The 18,225-nt window shown below is 48.1% G+C and overlaps 1 long non-coding RNA gene across 1 annotated transcript in view; it reads right to left on the bottom strand.

The window, feature by feature from the left end:
• Positions 1 to 583: 583 nt before the first annotated feature.
• The window catches only part of LOC135900533 (uncharacterized), a 61,372-nt gene continuing 43,730 nt past the window's right edge, over positions 584 to 18,225 (bottom strand). Inside the window, exon 4 of the long non-coding RNA XR_010563896.1 lies at positions 584 to 765. This is a non-coding gene — a long non-coding RNA (uncharacterized lncRNA). The remainder of the gene's footprint in view (positions 766 to 18,225) is intronic.

Genomic DNA, 18,225 nt, shown 5'->3' with positions numbered 1-18,225 from the left:
ATGTGAGCCTTGGTAGATAGAATGGTGCTCTATGAACACTTGCGATTTCAGCGATTGAGTTTCTTACCAAATCGGGGCAGCTCTAAGCAATGCATCTATTTAGCAGCAAGGACAGTGGCGTTGAAGCGTCTTATTTTTCTGGGTGTACAGATTTCTTATTACCCGGGTGAAATGACTCAAATTGATTGGGTCACAGTTATGTACTCCACGAATGTGATCAGCAGCACGCACCTCTGGGCACCATCCTCTGCTCTCCTGCGGCTGAATTATTTGAAACAGGCCCACCATGAATCAGTAGTGTTCCCACAGAATTAAATAAAGGCTAGCTCTTGCCCCTTATGTTGGGAAAATACGAACACTAATTTTTCGAGTCCAATACAAATCGATGAGCAAAGGCTGTTGTATACGGATTGGATTGCAGGATTCACCATATAAGTGCTTATGTACCTACTGCTATGAGTATTGGCATAACCCTAACAAATTGCAGATAATGAAAGCTTACTTGCGTTGCGAATAAACATGGGCAATGCGACACCGCATCTTCATTAAACTGTTTCATTGAGGTGATACGTCTGAATCCGGATATATGATGAGAAACTTTATTTTCGTTCTGTATTTGTCTTACGCTTCCGTTTTCGCTCTAGTTTGTATTGCATGTGTCGCTGCTGTACAGAGTTACGCCAGTGCCGCAACTATCTTTGAATGCGGCCAGACAGTCCTTGGGCACAACATCCTCAGTTCCTCTTGTTTCCCAGAGAAAACAAACTGAAATGGAAGTAATATAAATTCACTTCTTCTTCGTAACAATATGAAATATTCCTGTGTGAAGGGGACGTCTTCTAATAAACGTGTTCCGATGTGCATGTTAAGCTTGTGGAACACATTCTACAGCCGCGCGAGTAGCGAGTAGCGTTTCTGCGCAGCAGCAAGGCATTTATACATAAATCTAGCGTTTACCTACTGCCACCTTCTCTAACATGAAGAGAGATGCACGAGAAGCCTCTTCAGCAAACCTGGACTTCTCTCACATAACTAAACATTTTCGAGAAAGCCTCATATCATACCGGTACATAATTCCTTCTTTATGAATTCGCCTCTAATAATTAGCCCGTAATACCTATAACGCTTTCACTAGCATTGTTTAGATAAATGTACATTCAGTAACCGTGTAAAGAAAAGATGAAGAAGATCGCTTCCATATATCTTCCATTCGGAATCGTACCTTTTACGCTAAATGGCACTCTATCACTTTTTACTCTTCTACACTTGCACAACTGCTCTTGCTTATTCTGTAGTCACGAAGTGCTCAACAGCAAAATCAAGCATGAAGCACCACCCAGACAATGGGCCTTCAGTTGTTTCTCTTTTGTCGTTTGAAATATTGCCTGGTCTGGCGTAAATAAAGTCTGCGTACTGCGTAGGGGGGAAACGACGATAGCGACTCACGAATGGTGTGTTGGTGCGTTACTGGTGGCGCTACCGGAGATTCTGTTGCGGTGCTTTTGCGGCAACATGACAGGGTGGCTCAGTGTGCTACTGCAGAAGAGCCAATCAACTCGGAAGACCTAATTACTGTGCATTTCTTAAGTACGGTGTTTCGTTTTCAAGAACACAGTGGTAATTACTCACAGAAAGAAATTCACCCACCATGGCGATTGCGAGGACAATATTTGTGATCGTCATCGCCTCCGTAAGCCACCGTTAACGTTGAGGCGATGTTTTAGGGGCAAGTCCTGAAATATTGGTCTTGAATGCGTTCGACTTCTTGCGATGTATTATGGACTTTCCGGGGGCTGCCTACCTATGCATATATGCATGTTTGTTTCTATTTGTCTACGTATGTCTTTTAGGTTTTGCCGCCTACCTGGGTCACTGCGTATTTCTGGGTGGAACGAGTAGTACAACGGGCTACTCTGCTGACGTAACAGAGTTCGAAGCCAATGATCGGACAAACTTGGCTGACTGGACATGTCTCAATACGTACACACGTGCTATGATGCAGGAATGGGCAGGCACTGCTGTTCGAAGAAACACTTCGACGCCGACTTAGAGTATTAGGTATGTGCCACTCGGTCTGTGCTGCTCTTCAATGAGTCTCTCTGAACCCAATGAACCCACATCAGAAGGGTTCCTCAAGCACATAAACCTGGCGCATTAGCCAGATTTATGTCCTGCGTATGTGCCGCTTTTCAAAGAACACCTCTCACGCCAACCTATTAGGGAGATGAGCGAAGAATGCACACATTGTGTGCCCTTTTTCAGTGAACCTCTCGTGAATTTGAGTCACTGGTTATGTGTTGGTGAGTGTGCGGCAAGCGAGGGAACAATTAACAGTGTTAGCTGGGCCCAAAGCACCCCATTTCTCGTCTCGGAGGCCACGCATGGACTCTTCGGCAGTGATACTAGATGGCGCAGCGCGTCCAGCAAGAAGCGCTACATAGGGGTGTGCTTGCTGTATAATGCGGTTCTCAGCGTTCGCACACACCGGCTCGCTATAAATTTCGGACGCCACGCGCAGGCTTCGCGGTGGCGGGACTGGATGGCGCTCAGTGTTCTTTGGGAAGCGCGAAAAAAGAGCGCCGCTGCAGTAAATGCCTCAAAAAAGTTTGCCTTTAGCAGCCGCTCCCATGTGCCCCAATGCACTTCCACTCGTTGATAGGTGGGGCTGCGTTCTAATTCACAACGTTGCTGCGTCCATGGAATGTAGAATCCTCCTTCTGAAGACTGAGCATGAGGACCTCTAGAAATTCTAGGCCCTAATAGCCCGCGAACATTGCTGTACAGAGTTTTCGAAGGTCGCGAGGACGAATGAATTCTGGCAGAACCCATCTTAAGATGACTATTGAAGTTAATGCGATTAGCATTCACACAGAGTAGTGAGCACGTAGCCACTCAGTGTATTGATTACGATACCTTTATTTAGAATCGGTATTGATCCTCCTAAGATTTCAACTGATTCGGCTATTTGCAACATACACTGTATCCCCGATTGGCCCGTTTTGTTATTGTCATCGCTCGCCAAGGTTATCTCTCCTCGGTAGCACTGTATAGGTAGGCAAATGCACTGACGACGATGGAATTAATGAAGACAGAATGACGTCGATAGAAATACGAACACTAGTCTATGAGAACGACAGCATGACGACGATGGTATGATTTTGAATCGATGGCCATAAATTCACACGATGCCGTTACGATAACATAGCGACGGTGGCATAATCATGATTGATAGACGATAGCATGATTTTAATGGAATGAAGGCGAAATTATGTTGTTGCAGCGATGACGGTGGCATGACGACAACGGCATGATAACAACTGAATGGCACTTCTGAAATTATGAGAACTGCGCGGCCCCCGTGGGGCTACGCAACGTTACTAGACTAGGTTCAGTTTTCAAACTCCCGTGACTGCGTGGACCCATCACCGATCTTCGCATCTCGTGGCGCTGCTGTCGCACTTTGCTCGGTCAGCACGGCGCGGACAGGGCGACTAAGCACTGTCCGTTGTTTAAGTGTTTTGGCGCGTTGTATATACGCGTGTTTTGCTGCAGTCTCGGTGCATTTTTGCGACGCTCTTATGCGTTTTAAATGCCGCGTGCGTTTTGAAGAGTTTACGGGCCGTATCATCCAATTTTATTTAGTGACGCGAATGCAAATATATGCTCCGTTCCTGCAGCGACTCACTTTGAATGTGCAAGTCTGCTCGCAAGGGAGCAAAGCTCACGTAGGTTTCAACATTGCACTTGTGAATGCGGTGCTCTGATGATAGAAATAGTGCTAGCTTCATTTTTTGTTTATCCCGAAATGAAGTACTGAGAGTGTGTATATACCGTGTGTACCAGCTAACTTCAGCCAGCGTTTTAAGATATGCGAATGCCGCGTAGCTGGGCACAACCAAGGTAATGTTCGCCGCAGCTTTGAGATATTCAAATTATTATAAATCCGCCCAGTTAGGTAATGCGTAGTTAATTCATTATTGATTAAAAATTATCCAATAATTGTTAGTGTACTTCTTAATTCACTAATTAATAAATTAGTTCATCTATTTATGTAATTCGTTGCCACCACCAAAGGTCCAGGCCTTAACTCTATTTTAATTAACTATGCCTTAATTAACTTCACCTAATTCACTGTGCCTTGACTGGCCTCGTGAACTGCCTCGATTGGTTCGCTTGGGCTCCCGTGACTTTCTTGGACCATCGTGTGGTCGCGCTAACATCGCCTCATGCGTTCGCATTAATATTTAATTAGTACTAAGCAGCAACAGCTGATTACAACTACTAATCAGCTACTTACAGCTACTCATCAGCAACAGCTGACTAATATAGAGCGCAGTGGACGGCCGGGGCTGCTGCGGCCCTGGACTAAGGACTCCACAGCGTACTCTGGGGCAGCGCAGCAGCATTTTCACAGCTACGAAAAGTTTTTTAATCAATCTCCTAAACGCGAGACTATACACACATTTAAAGACGCATCGGTGAAAACACTTGCTGAGTACGTAAGTTGCGAAGTCTGAGGACTCAAGCCCCTTCGCCAACGCAGAGCTGCGCCCTGGTAGAGCTACTTACGGTGCTCCCGCCCTCTGGCGGCAAACCAAGACAAGGGGCCACCCGCGATGTACGGCGCCTAAGGAGAGTTTCACAACTGAACCTAATCTAGTAACGTTGGGGCTACGGTCACCTGGCGACAATGGAATGACAAGTGTACGACGATCACGACGTGATGACTTCAACGCGACCATGACTTTTTGACGAAAGTAGCGGAACGACGACAGTATGAAGAAAATCAGATGACGCAGCTGGACGATGGAACGATGGATGACGACGATGGAACGACCACGACAGTATCTAGACAACCTTACGACAACAAATGCACGAAGACGACTGTATGCCGTCAACGAAATGACGACGATGGCATGAAAATGGTGACATAATCACCATTGAATGACTACAGCATGGTTACGATAAAATGATGTCGATGGAATGGCGAAGACTGTATGACGGAGAGGATATGACGACATTTTAATAGCGTTTTTGAAATGATGGAGGGTACGACAGCGTTACGAGAACTACATGAGTAGAACGGGGTGCTCATGACTGTATGACGACGATGGAACCATCATGACCCCAAGAACACACGTAGCGGCTCACATTAGTAGACAACAATGGGGTTACATGACAAAAACTAGATAGATAGATAGATAGATAGATAGATAGATAGATAGATAGATAGATAGATAGATAGATAGATAGATAGATAGATAGATAGATAGATAGATAGATAGATAGATAGATAGATAGATAGATAGATAGATAAGTGTTTGAAGTCATCAAAGAATTGTGATAGCATGAAAAAGCGGAGCGCAAAGAATATTTCTGTTTGATCACTGGCACTGTTTCCTCCGTAGCCAAAGAGGGCCGGTAATGTACAGTGATCTGCGCATTGTACAGCTGCTATGTCATGGCCTGTCTATGTCGGCTTTCCCATAAATATACAGACACCATAGTCATAAAATTTGCATCGGGCTGCAGTTTTTCTGTTACAGTGGCAAACCCTGGCCTAAGCCGGGCCAGGCTCAGGCCCAGGACCTACCCTAGCTTCAAGGTTCAAGGGCCAAGGTTGGCCCGAGTCCGAGTCAACAATTACCCGGCCCAAGCCCAGCCCTCAGTCTTTGTTGGGCGCGTCAATTGCTTTTAGATGCATACCAATAATAATCATATTGTGATGAAGAGGAAGACGAAGAAGGCGCTCTTGTGTCGGCTGTACGCGCCATCAGCGTTCGTCTACTGCCAGTGCAACTAGACTGTGCCTAGTGCTTTATAATAAGTCATCATATTATATGCTGGAAAGTGCTGCACTCCCCGACCTCATCCTGGAACTTTGCAGCCGAACTTTAACATCTGCTCCAGCCGCTACCATGAACGAGGCTCCCAACAATCCTCTTGGAGCATCGGCCGCTCCTGTCATGTGCGGCGCCGTGCAGCGGCAGCGGGACCCTCCTGTTTTTAGCGGATCAGATGAGAATGACGTAGAAGATTGGCTCTCTACCTACGAGCGCGTCAGTGATCACAACAAGTGGGATGACCCGACGAAGCTACGTAGCGTGATCTTCTATCTTGCTGACGCTGCGAACCTCTGGTTCCACAATCATGAACGGGAACGGCCCACCTCGTCCGCTTTCAAAACAGCATTCGGAGAAGTCTTCGGTCGCCCAGCCTTGCAAAAACTCCGCGCTGAACAGTGCCTACGCAAGCGCGCTCAACCACCCGGAGGGACTTACACTTGTTACATAGAGGATGTCGTTGATATTTGCGCCCGCGTCGATTCCACCATGACTGAAGAGTACAAGGAGAAGCACATCCTCAAGGGCATCGAGGACGACGCATTTCAAATGCTCCTGGCGCGAAACCCTATTTCTGCTGCTGCTGTCGTCACTCTTTGCCAGAGCTTCAATGAGCTGCGTCGACAAAGGGTCCTTGCGCGCAGCGCTGTCGCACCTGGCGACTCCCTCTCGGGCCTCACGCTTCGCTCCAACTCCACGCCAGCAACATCGCTCTCTGTTGATATTAAGGATTTCATTCGTGAGAAGGTGGCGCGCCAACTGTCTATGCTGCCTCTCAATTATAGACCTCCCCAGCCTGACACATCTCTGGCTGCTCCCATTAGGCGGGCCATTCGCGAGGAACTTGCTCTGTCTTTACCTTTAGTTCAACCCTACCCTCCCGTGGCTGCACCTCTGACTTATGCCGGAGTCACCGCGCGACCTGCGCCGCCGACGTTCGCGTTTCCGGTGCCAATGTGACTTCAAGCTTCACCTCCTCCCGCGTCGCCTCCCATTCCGTCTCGACGACCAGTTCAGACCCCTTGGCGCACACGCGACAACCGACCCATATGCTTCGCTTGCGGTGTCGCCGGCCACGTTGCGCGCTTTTGCCATCGTCGCATGCCACCTGCTAACGCTGCTGTCGCAACACCTGGATGTGCCCATTCCCACGATACTACCGGGCATGCGATGCTTCCCGAGCAAGAGTTCTCGCCGCCACCTCGACGCCCTGTCGGCACCCATCGTTCGTCATCACCACGTCGTCGCTCACTTTCCCCCTTACGTCGCCGCCAGTTACCTAGCGAGGGAAACTAGTTGCTGCAGTTCCGCAGGCATGAACTGGAAGCTTCGCGACTTCTACAAGGCCTGCGCAGTCGCCACGCAATTTATTGTACGTTTTGGTCGAAGGACCCACCGCAATTGCGCTTATTGATACTGGGGCTGCAGTTTCTGTTATCGACGAAAAGCTTTGTCGCAGCCTTTACAATGTCACAACGCCGTTGTCTAGTATGCTTCTAATCATGCGCGACTGCGCAGCATATTGCCCCGCTTGCTCAATGCACTGTAAGGGTGGTCATCGACGGCATTGTCTATGTTGTTGAATTTCTCGTGTTGTCTTCATGTTCACATGACATTATTCTCGGCTGCGACTTGTCTCACCATCGTGCCATATCGACTGTGCACGGGCCGAAGTGGTGCTCTTCCCGCTCGCCGATGACCCGCTCCCTGACCCCTCCGAAGAAAAAGCCTCCAAGCTCACCATTGGGTCCGATGCGGACATACCACCCGAAAAGCGTGTGCTTGTGCCCGTCTCTTCCTCTACCGCGCCACACTTTACAGTACTTTTTACACCGTCGCCTATTTTTCTACGTCGCAAGGCTCTACCTCTCCCATTTCCCGTCCTCACCACTGTGTCTGGATTATCCTCAATGCTTGTGTGTAACCCGTCTCACTACCCTGTGACGTTACTGCGCGGCGAATCACTAAGTCGTGTTCAGCCCCTTGACCCGCTTCACATGCTCGATGCTTCCGACGACACGGCCTGTTATGAACTCGACGCCCTCACTTCTCCCGTGCTGTGCACATCATCATCATCATTGTCGTCACCATCGTCACACTTTCTTGAATCTGTCGTAGACGCCGATCTGCCACCTCCGTGTCCCCAGCAAGTCCTCGCTTTTCTTCAGAATTTTTGCTCGTTGTTTGACTGTGAACAACCATCTCTGGGGCGTACGGAAACCGTCACTCACAGTGTACACACTGGTCCCTATCCTCCTGTACGCCAGCGACCATACCGCGTGTCTGCAGCCGAGCGAATATCATTAACGAGCAGGTCGACGACATACTGCACCGTGGCGTCATTCGCCCTTCCCACAGTCCTTGGGCGTCTCCTGTAGTATTATTACGCAAGAAGGATGGGTCAATACGATTCTGTGTGGATTACCGTCGACTCAATAAGATCACTCGTATAGATGTCTATCCGCTGCCTCGGATAGATGACGCCCTCGACTCCTTGCAAGGCGCGGAGTACTTCTCAACTTTGGATCTTCGCTCCACCTATTGGCAAGTGCCGATGACAGAAGGTGACTCTGAGAAGACAGCTTTCATTACGCCCGATGACTCGTACCAATTTACCGTAATGCCATGCGGGCTCTGCAACGCGCCCGCTACTTTCCGGCGTATGATGGACACCATCCTTCGTAACTACAACTGGAAAACATGTCTCTGGTACGTTGACGATATCGTGATGTTTTCGCCAGATTTCCCGACGTACCTCATTCACCTGCGTGAGATACTGACCTGCCTCACCTTTGTTGGCCTCCAGCTTAACATAAATAGTGCCGTTTTGCTGCTCGCAAGTTTACAATATTGGGTCACGTTGTATCGAAGGACAGTGTGCTACCGGACCCAGCCAAGCTTCGCGCAGTCACATAGTATCCGATGCCCACTACTCTTAAGGCGCTCCGCAGTTTTATAGAGCTCAGCTTTTACTTTCGGCGTTTCGTGCGCAATTTCGCGAATATCATCGCCCCACTGAGCAATTTGCTTACCGCTACCAACGGCATCTCCACGTGGTCAACTTCCTGTGACGAAGCCTTCCAGCAACTACGTCGCCTGCTCACTTCGCCCCCGATCCTTCGAAACTACAATCCCACAGAGCCTACAGAGGCACATACGGACGCCAGCGGGATCGGACTTGGTGCAGTCCTCGCACAATGGAAATACGGCTTTGACGAGTACGACGTCGCGTATGCGAGCCGCACTTTAAAGAAGCTAGAAGCCAACTACTCAGTAACAGAAAGGGGGGCTTGGCCATTATTTGGGCGCTCGTCAAATTTCGTCCATACCTATATGGTCACCCTTTTGACATTGTCACCGACCACCATTCATTTTGCTGGCTGTCCTCGTTGAAGGATCCGTCAGGTCGCCTAGGGCGATGGACACTCCGCTTACAAGAATATGATATCCGCGTTGTGTACCGATCGGACAGAAAGCAATCTAACGTCGATGCGCTTTCCCGATCACCGCTACCTTGTGATGTGGCTTCGGTGTCTCCGCTCTTCGCATCCATGTCAGCCTTCAACGTCGCTGATATGCCGGACGAGCAGCGTAAGGATCCCCTGCTTTCAACTATGCTGAACTTCCTCCACGACCCCATCCGCCACACCCTCTTCTCGAACACTTCGTCGCCAAGCCGCTCACTTTACTGTCCGCGACAACGTCCTTTACCGCAGAAATTATTTGCCTGATGGTCGCAAATGGATCCTGGTGATACGACGACACATGCGTTCTGACAGATGCGCATATTTTGATGCTGCTCCTCATAATAGTCACGCCGGTGTTCTGAAAACGTATACTCGGCTAAGGCAGCGTTTCTACTGGCACGGCAAGTATCACTTCGTGCACCAGTACGTACGCGCTTACACGCCGCGCCAATGGCATAAAATTCCACAGCGCTCTCCTGGTGAGCTACAGCCGCTGCCCTGCCCGGCTCAGCCCTTTGATCGTGTCGGCATAGACCTATGCGGGCCACTTCCCTGTAGCTCGTCGTGTAACCGATGGATAATTGTAGGTGTTGATCACTTGACGCGCTACGCCGAGACTGCCGCACTTCCGGCAGCCTCTGCGCGCGAAGTTGCGTTTTTCATGTTGCGGAACTTTGTTCTTCGACATGGCGCACCACGCGAACTGCTCAGCGACAGGGGACGTGTCTTCTTGTCCGAAGTAATCCAAGCCCTTCTCGCTGCATGCAGCATCGTTCACCGCAAGTCTACAGCCTACCACCGGCAAACGAACGGCTTGTCAGAGAGGTTCAACCACACACTCGGTGACATGTTGACTATGTACGTCGCCTCGGATCACAGTAACTGGGACACTGTTTTGCCGTTCGTAACGTATGCCTATAATACGGCCACACACGCTACCGCTGGGTTTTCGCTATTCTTTATGCTGTATGGACGATAGCCCTCGTGTACTATGAACAGACTGCTCCCATACCGACCCGACGCTTCCGAGTGCACGCCTGTGTCTGAAGACGCCGAATACGCCGAAGACTGTAGGCAGCTCGCGCGAACCCTTACAACCACTGCTCAAGGTCGTCAAAAGCTGCGGCGTGACAGTGGCGCGCTTACACCAGTTTTCCGATTGGTTACCTTGTTTGGTTGTGGACCCCGCCTCACAGCCCTGGCCTTTCAACCAAACTCCTTGCACGCTATGATGGACCCTACCATGTCATAGACCGTACCTCTGATGTCACCTACGTTGTAGAACCTGTGACGCCTTCACCCGACCTTAGGCATCGAGGGCGTGACACGGTTCATGTAAACAGACTTAAGCCGTACTATGACCCCCTCATCCTACCTACGCCGTAAGTTGCCAGGATGGCTCCTCTTCTCTCCCGGGGCCATTGTGGAGAATAGGAAGACGAAGAAGGCGCTCTTGTGTCGGCTATGCGCGTGATCAGCGTTCGTCTACTGCCAGTGCAACTAGACTGTGCCTAGTGCCTTATAATAAATCATCATATTACAATATGAATATAAGTGCGTTTACTATAGAAGCATCGGAAATGAACAAACACGTGCTAGAGCAGCCAGTGAAGCGCTTGCCCCATCCTCCATATCCAAACTCCTCTGCTCTTTGGTCACAATTAAGAAAGAAAAACCACGCCCCACTGGTTCCTCTGCATCTTTTCATCAAGTCAAACAGCAATTATTAGGAATGACGACTTAAAAAAACTAAAGACAAAAGAAAACGAATAGAAAAAGAAACAGCGCCATGGTGCATTTTGTGAACAACGACAGTGACATAATAGCACAACCAGTATTTCAAAGCTTCTGTTCATCCTCGATAACTTAATATTTTGCCTTTGTTTTTGTAAATCCATTCAGAACGCTTTACTAACTCCGCATTCTCAAACGGCGGGATGTAAAGGGTATTTTTTTTAACCATACATATTTCTTTACGGAAAACTGATTAGCATAGGGAACATGGCGTTTTTGCGGACGAGTTTCTATGCAGTGTGGATATATTTTGCAGCCAACAGCGTGAGCGTCAGAAGGATTATTAACACAAATTCATCAAATAACCTTTTCATTATTGCATTGGGAGCAGTTGCCTATATTTGAAGGCTGTGACATATTCATGCACACGCGTCATTTAAACATCTAGAAATGCGCGCCTAATTTAAGAAGCTCTTCGTCAAATTTCAAAGCAGACAAGGCAATATCGATGCTTGAGCGCTTGCTGCGGCCCGTCAAACGGTAACGCCCGCCAAGGAAGTGCTGGACGATGTTCGAATGATGGCATCCCGCGGCAAATCCTACCTGACTGCAGCATATGCTTGCCGCTCAAAGCGTGCCGTATCAGTAGTTGCCGCGACTGACCCACAGACCGATACGTTCCCTTCCGCGCTACCTCGCCCTTGTCGTCACGACATGATAGGGGGCCCGCCTGTTCTGCACTCATGCGGCTTTCAGTCGTGATGTTGCCTGGGTTTACTGGTGAAATTCGATGGCAAACATCTCAAATTGGATGCGACGTTGAAGATATTAAAAAAAAGGTTAGGGTTCATTAAGGTGTAGCTGCCTCCACTTTCGCCATTTCAGTTCCTACTCTTAAGGCACAAATAAAAATTTATTAATAACCTTTTCGGCAATTAGTCTTCCAATCCTCACGTTTATTAGTGGCAAAATGCGTCCACTTAGCCAAAGAACTACTATGTAAAAAATGTCGCATTACCAGCGCTTATAGCCTGTTTATGAAAAGTGTTTTCTTTCTAAAATTAACAACTTGTAATGGAAAGGTATATTTCGCCAACTGTCGTTTAAACGGAGGCTTTACATTGAAGACATAGATTGCTGCAAAAGAGCACCAATACTCTTTCGTATGACACTCCCAGTGCCTATTCTTATTAGATTCGTTGCATAATATACAAAACTTGAATATTTGGAGAAGAACGTTAACTTTAAATAGGGTGAGCAGATTCTTGGCTGATACGTTCGTGGCTATTGATAAATTTTCCAACTGAGTTCTCTATGTTAACGCCTCACGCTTTCGGTGTTAAAGGATATATGAAGGCTCAAAGATGTTGTATAGGTAAAAATCAAAAAGCTGTCTGGCTAGAAAGAGTGGTGATTATGAAAGTGCAAAGTACATATAAGAAACAGCAATTGTGTTGGGATCAAATATACACCTTTTGGTGCTTATGAGTGATTATATGCTGCCATGAATCAGTCACTAAAGTGTTTTTGCCATGTCAAAGGCTTCCAAGCCTTGGAGCAGTCATAATACTTAAGGCAGCACCTTACACTTGGCGATGGGCCAGAAGTGGGTCGTACCGCAATTCTGAAAGAGGAGTTGGTTGGGACTTCGTAGGATCAAAAGTAATGATGCCTCTTTCACCCTCATGTTTTTAGTATTCTGCAAAGTTATCCTGAACGATGAACACTTTAACGGAAGCTCTGGTTTGTCAGCTTCAGTCTAACGTATCTTCACTTATTTCTTATTCAGAACTGCCGGTGGTGACGCTGATTTCGTTTTTCTAATTAGCAATGTTCCATAACTTTTGTAGAATAGCGCAGGACTAAACTGCCACTCCAATTAGAACTGTCGCGAGAATCTGCAACCTCATTTCCGAAATGCAATAGATTTTATGGAAACCTGTACAACAGTTCTTTAATATAAAACATTTCTGCGTTTCACACACGATTAAGAAATATCGGAGCTTGCGTTAGGCTTGTGCCTTAGTGCGAATATACGTTCAGAACGACAATGTGGTCCTACTTTGAGATTTCCAGGTCTCATGCGGAAACTTAGTGCTCCACTGCGACCAAGTCCGGGAGTTATGAGTTATGATGCTGAAAACCAGCGCACCGACATCACGAGCACCTGCGCTTTCCAATGTGCAGAAAGCTCTTCTATATATAGATTTGACCCCGCAGGGGCGTCTGCGTAAGCAGGCGTTTGGTGTGTTGCGACACCACGTACCCGAGCACACGAGGGTTGGACCCTCCCGCGTGTAGCCGTGCGCGGCTTAGCCGTGTCCGGGGAAAAGGGGATCCTGGGGGTTGAGCCAATGCCGGGTGTTTGGACCTTTACGGCCCCTCGGCGGCGGCAACACACCCCTTTGGCCTCGGCTTCACGTAGACGGCACCCCCGGACTGACCCACCCGGGGGAAATCGGTAGTTGCCTTTTCCTGTCTCTCTCTCCCTGTTACCTTCGTCTTTCTCTTACTTTCCACCTTTCCTGTCTCCTGCTCTCTTCTTTTTACTTCTTTTTTTCCTGGCGGCAAGGGTTAACCCTGTGTGGATAGCCAACCTTGGTTATTTCATATTTGGTTATAGTAGTAATGTACAGCTGGCGTTTGCAGGCCGTGTTTCACAGGTCCTGCAGCGTCCCCTTGTAGGACTCCACGGTGGGTGGCTGGCGTTACTGCCGAAATCTCACATATGTTTATGGCTACCTCCTTCCCTACACTCCCTGATCGCCCTCAGAAAAGAGGGCGCACCGATGAAGTATTCAAATTTTTTGGTCGGCAAAAAGAATCTTTCCCTCGTTTCCACGTTATCCATTCTGAAACACCAGCTAAACCAGTGCGAACAATTTCTCCATTTCTTGTATCGAAGCCCCTTACCGAAGTTTTTGGTCCAGGATATAAGGCGTCGAGGATGGCTAGCGGTGACCTCCTCCTGGAGCTCCGCGATCACAAACAATTTGAGAAACTGCCTAAACTTGTATCATTTGGGGAGACCCAAATAGTAGTAACCCCGCACCGCACGATGAATACCTCCCGCGGCGTTGTCTCAGACGATGATTTGCTGCAGCTCTCTGAGGCTGAACTCTTGGAGGGCTTCAGTGAACAAAATGTTATAAATGTCAAAAGAATCAAGATGAGGCGAGATGGTAAGGAACTTGCGACCAAACACCTAATACTCACCTTTAACTCAAGTGTCCTGCCCGAGTCCATCGAGGCCGGGTATATCAAGCTCCGTGTTCGTCCATACATCCCTAATCCCCTGCGTTGCTTCAAATGCCAGCGTTTCGGTCACAGCTCGCAGAGCTGCCGAGGCCGCCAAACCTGCGCTAAATGCAGTGCTAATGAGCACACTTCTGAATCGTGTGAAAACTCTCTCCACTGCGTAAACTGTGAAGGCGAGCACGCTGCATACTCGCGGTCGTGCCCGTCTTGGAAGAAAGAAAAGGAAATAGTTACGATTAAAGTTAAAGAAAACATAAGTTTCAAAGAAGCACGCAGGCGGGTATCTTTCCTGCCAAAGCACACCTTTGCCGAAGTGGCGCGTCAGGGGGCAGCGCCACAACGGCCTCCGGCGGCTGTCCGTCCCACACCCAGTGAGGCGGCAGTGACGCCATCCGCCCCCTCGGCGACTACAGCTAACGCTGCTACGCCACCACAGCAGGCGGGGCCAACGACCACGAAGGTGGGCGCAGCCGAGGCTACCCCAACCTCCCCGGCCCCGTCCAGCGCTGGCAACAACCGGCGCAGCCAGATCCCTCAGGGAGCCCCACCGACCTCCGGGCTGGTGGGCGCAGGGATCTTGCCTTCCGAGGCAGGACCCTCACAGAAAACTCGCTCGCAAGAGCATGTGTCCAGCGCCTCCCAAGAGGCAATGGACACTACACATGTCCTCACGGCGCGCCAAGCGCCTAAGGAGCGGCGAGGCTCACTCGAACGCTCCAGAAAGGGCAAAACCCCGATTACAGGGCCTCGAAAGAGCTCTGTAATCTAAGACATCTTTCAGTTTCCGTACACACAGCACCAACTTAGTTTAAAAATGGATACACAAATAATTCAGTGGAATGTCCGAGGTCTTCTTAGAAACCTAGATGATGTGCAGGAACTCATCCAAAAACACAATCCAAAAGTGCTGTGTTTACAGGAAACACACCTAAAATCCAAACACACAAATTTTCTCCGACAGTACATAACTTATCGCAAAGATCGCGATGATGCTGTCGCATCATCGGGTGGTGTCGCCATTGTTATCCATAAGAACATTGCGTGTCAACTTTTACAGCTAAAAACGCCTCTCGAAGCAGTGGCGGTTCGAGCTGTTCTTCTAAACAAACTCATCACCATTAGCTCTCTTTACATACCCCCACATTACCAATTAACGAAACACGAATTTCAATCTTATGTAGATCAATTGCCAGAACCTTATGTTGTTCTTGGCGATTTCAATGCGCATAGCACCTTGTGGGGAGACTCTCGCATCGATGCGCGAGGTCGTCTCGTTGAACAGTTCCTTTTTTCTTCTGGAGCGTGCATTCTAAATAGGAAAGAACCCACATATTACTCTCTTGCAAACAGATCCTTTTCGTCAATAGATCTTAGTATAGTCTCCGCGTCTATACTACCCGAACTCAACTGGGAAGTTACGAGCAATCCTTACGGGAGCGATCACTTCCCCGTACTGCTAAAAACATCTAAAGAAAATGAATTTCCCCCACAAGTTCCTAGGTGGAAGATAGATACAGCCGACTGGGAGAAATTTCGAAATCTATCTAGACTCTCATGGGCTGATATGTCTTCTCTAGAAATCGATGCCGCTGTGGAGTATTTTACAGCGTTCATAATAGATGCCGCATCTAAATGCATATCTGAAGGAAGCGGTTTGGGATGCAGACGGCGTGTCCCGTGGTGGAACGAGGAATGTAGGATTGCTCGTAAGAAACAGAACAAAGCGTGGGGGTTGCTACGCGCTTCCCCCACTGCAGAGAATCTTATCAACTTTAAGAAAGTAAAATCTCAAGGCAGGAGAACCCGCAGGCAGGCCAGAAGAGAAAGTTGGCAGAACTTTTTATCAAGTATTAACTCGTTTACAGATGAGGCGAAAGTCTGGAACCGCGTAAATAGAATTAGAGGGCGGCAAACATATTCACTCCCACTAGTAAATACACAGGGCGATACACTGAAAGATCAAGCCGACTCACTGGGGGAACACTTTGAGAGTGTATCAAGCTCAAATCATTATTCACAATCCTTCCTAAAATATAAACAAATCGAAGAATGCAAGCCACTCACCAATAAATGCCGACAGAATGAACCGTACAATTGCCCTTTTAGTGCTGCCGAGTTGAAAGCTGCCTTGAGCGCATGCAAGACCTCTGCACCGGGATCCGATAGAATCATGTATGCCATGCTCAAAAATTTACACAATGACACACAAGTAACACTACTTACACTCTTCAACACTATCTGGGACGCAGGGTACCTTCCAACGGCATGGAAAGAAGCCATTGTGGTCCCTGTTTTGAAACAAGGGAAAGACCCTTCTTCAGTGGCAAGTTACCGCCCGATAGCCCTCACAAGCTGCATGTGTAAGGTATTTGAAAAAATGATAAATCGACGACTCATCCACTTCCTTGAACAAAACAAAATGCTTGATCCCTTTCAGTGTGGCTTCCGAGAAGGGCGCTGCACAACCGACCATCTGTACGTATTGAAGGACATATTCGTGACGCGTTTGTACACAAACAGTACTTCTTATCGATATTCCTCGATATGGAGAAGGCGTACGATACGACCTGGCGGTATGGAATCTTGAGAGATTTGTCAGAAATGGGCATTGATGGTAATATGCTAAACGTAATAAAAAGCTACCTGTCCAATCGTACCTTCCGGGTGAAAGTAGGCAATGTGCTGTCACGTCCTTTTGCACAAGAAACCGGTGTACCCCAGGGTGGCGTGCTCAGTTGCACACTCTTTATTGTTAAGATGACAACACTTCGTGCTTCCGTACCACCCGCCATCTTTTACTCTGTCTACGTGGACGACATTCAAATAGGTTTCAAATCCTGTAACCTCGCAGTGTGCGAAAGACAGGTACAGCATGGTTTGAACAAGGTGTCAGGGTGGGCAGAGAAAAATGGATTCAAAATCAATCCCCATAAGAGTTCTTGTGTTTTGTTTACAAGGAAGAGAGGCCTGGTTCCGGATCCCTGCTTAGAAGTGTGTGGACAACAGATACCTGTAAACAAAGAACACAAATTTCTAGGTGTCATACTTGACTACAGACTCACTTTCGTCCCCCACATTAAACATCTTAAAGAAAAATGTCTGAAAACAATGAACATAATGAAACTTCTATCCCAGACTACGTGGGGTAGTGACAGGAAGTGTTTAATGAATCTATATAAAAGCCTCATTCGATCGCGACTAGACTATGGTGCCGTCATTTATCACTCTGCCGCCCCGAGCGCACTAAAGATGCTAGACCCTGTTCACCATCTGGGTATCCGTTTAGCCACAGGAGCTTTCAGAACGAGTCCCGTACAAAGTTTATATGCAGAATCGAATGAGTGGTCACTTCATATCCAGAGAACATACATCAGCCAAACATATTTTTTTAAAGTCCACTCTAATCCCGAACATCTCTGTTTTAACACCATTAATGATATGACATATGCTACACTATTTCGTAATCGTCCTTCCGTAAGACAGCCTTTCTCGCTGCGTGTGAGGGAGCTTAGTCATGAAATGCATGTTCCACTCCTCGAACTTCGCCTAATGCATCCAGCCAAGCTGCTACCTCCTTGGGAGTGGCAGCTGATACAATGCGATACATCTTTCATGGAAGTTACAAAAAACGCTCCAGAGATTGAAATCAAGATGCATTTCCGGGAACTCCAGCACAAATACTCCTGCACGGAGTACTACACAGACGCATCGAAGTCACACGACGGGGTGTCTTATGCAGCCGTCGGTCCATCCTTCTCGGAATCCGACGTACTGCACCCGGAAACCAGTATCTTTACGGCTGAGGCCTACGCACTGCTGTCGACCGTAAAGCATATAAATAAATCACAATTCCAGAGATCAGTTATATATACGGACTCCCTTAGTGTTGTGAAGGCCTTGATGGCATTCTCTAACCACAAAAA

The sequence above is a fragment of the Dermacentor albipictus genome, chromosome 5 (genome assembly GCF_038994185.2).
Source record: "Dermacentor albipictus isolate Rhodes 1998 colony chromosome 5, USDA_Dalb.pri_finalv2, whole genome shotgun sequence".
NCBI classification, from domain to species: domain Eukaryota; kingdom Metazoa; phylum Arthropoda; class Arachnida; order Ixodida; family Ixodidae; genus Dermacentor; species Dermacentor albipictus.
This window is presented reverse-complemented; position numbering and strand designations above follow the sequence as displayed.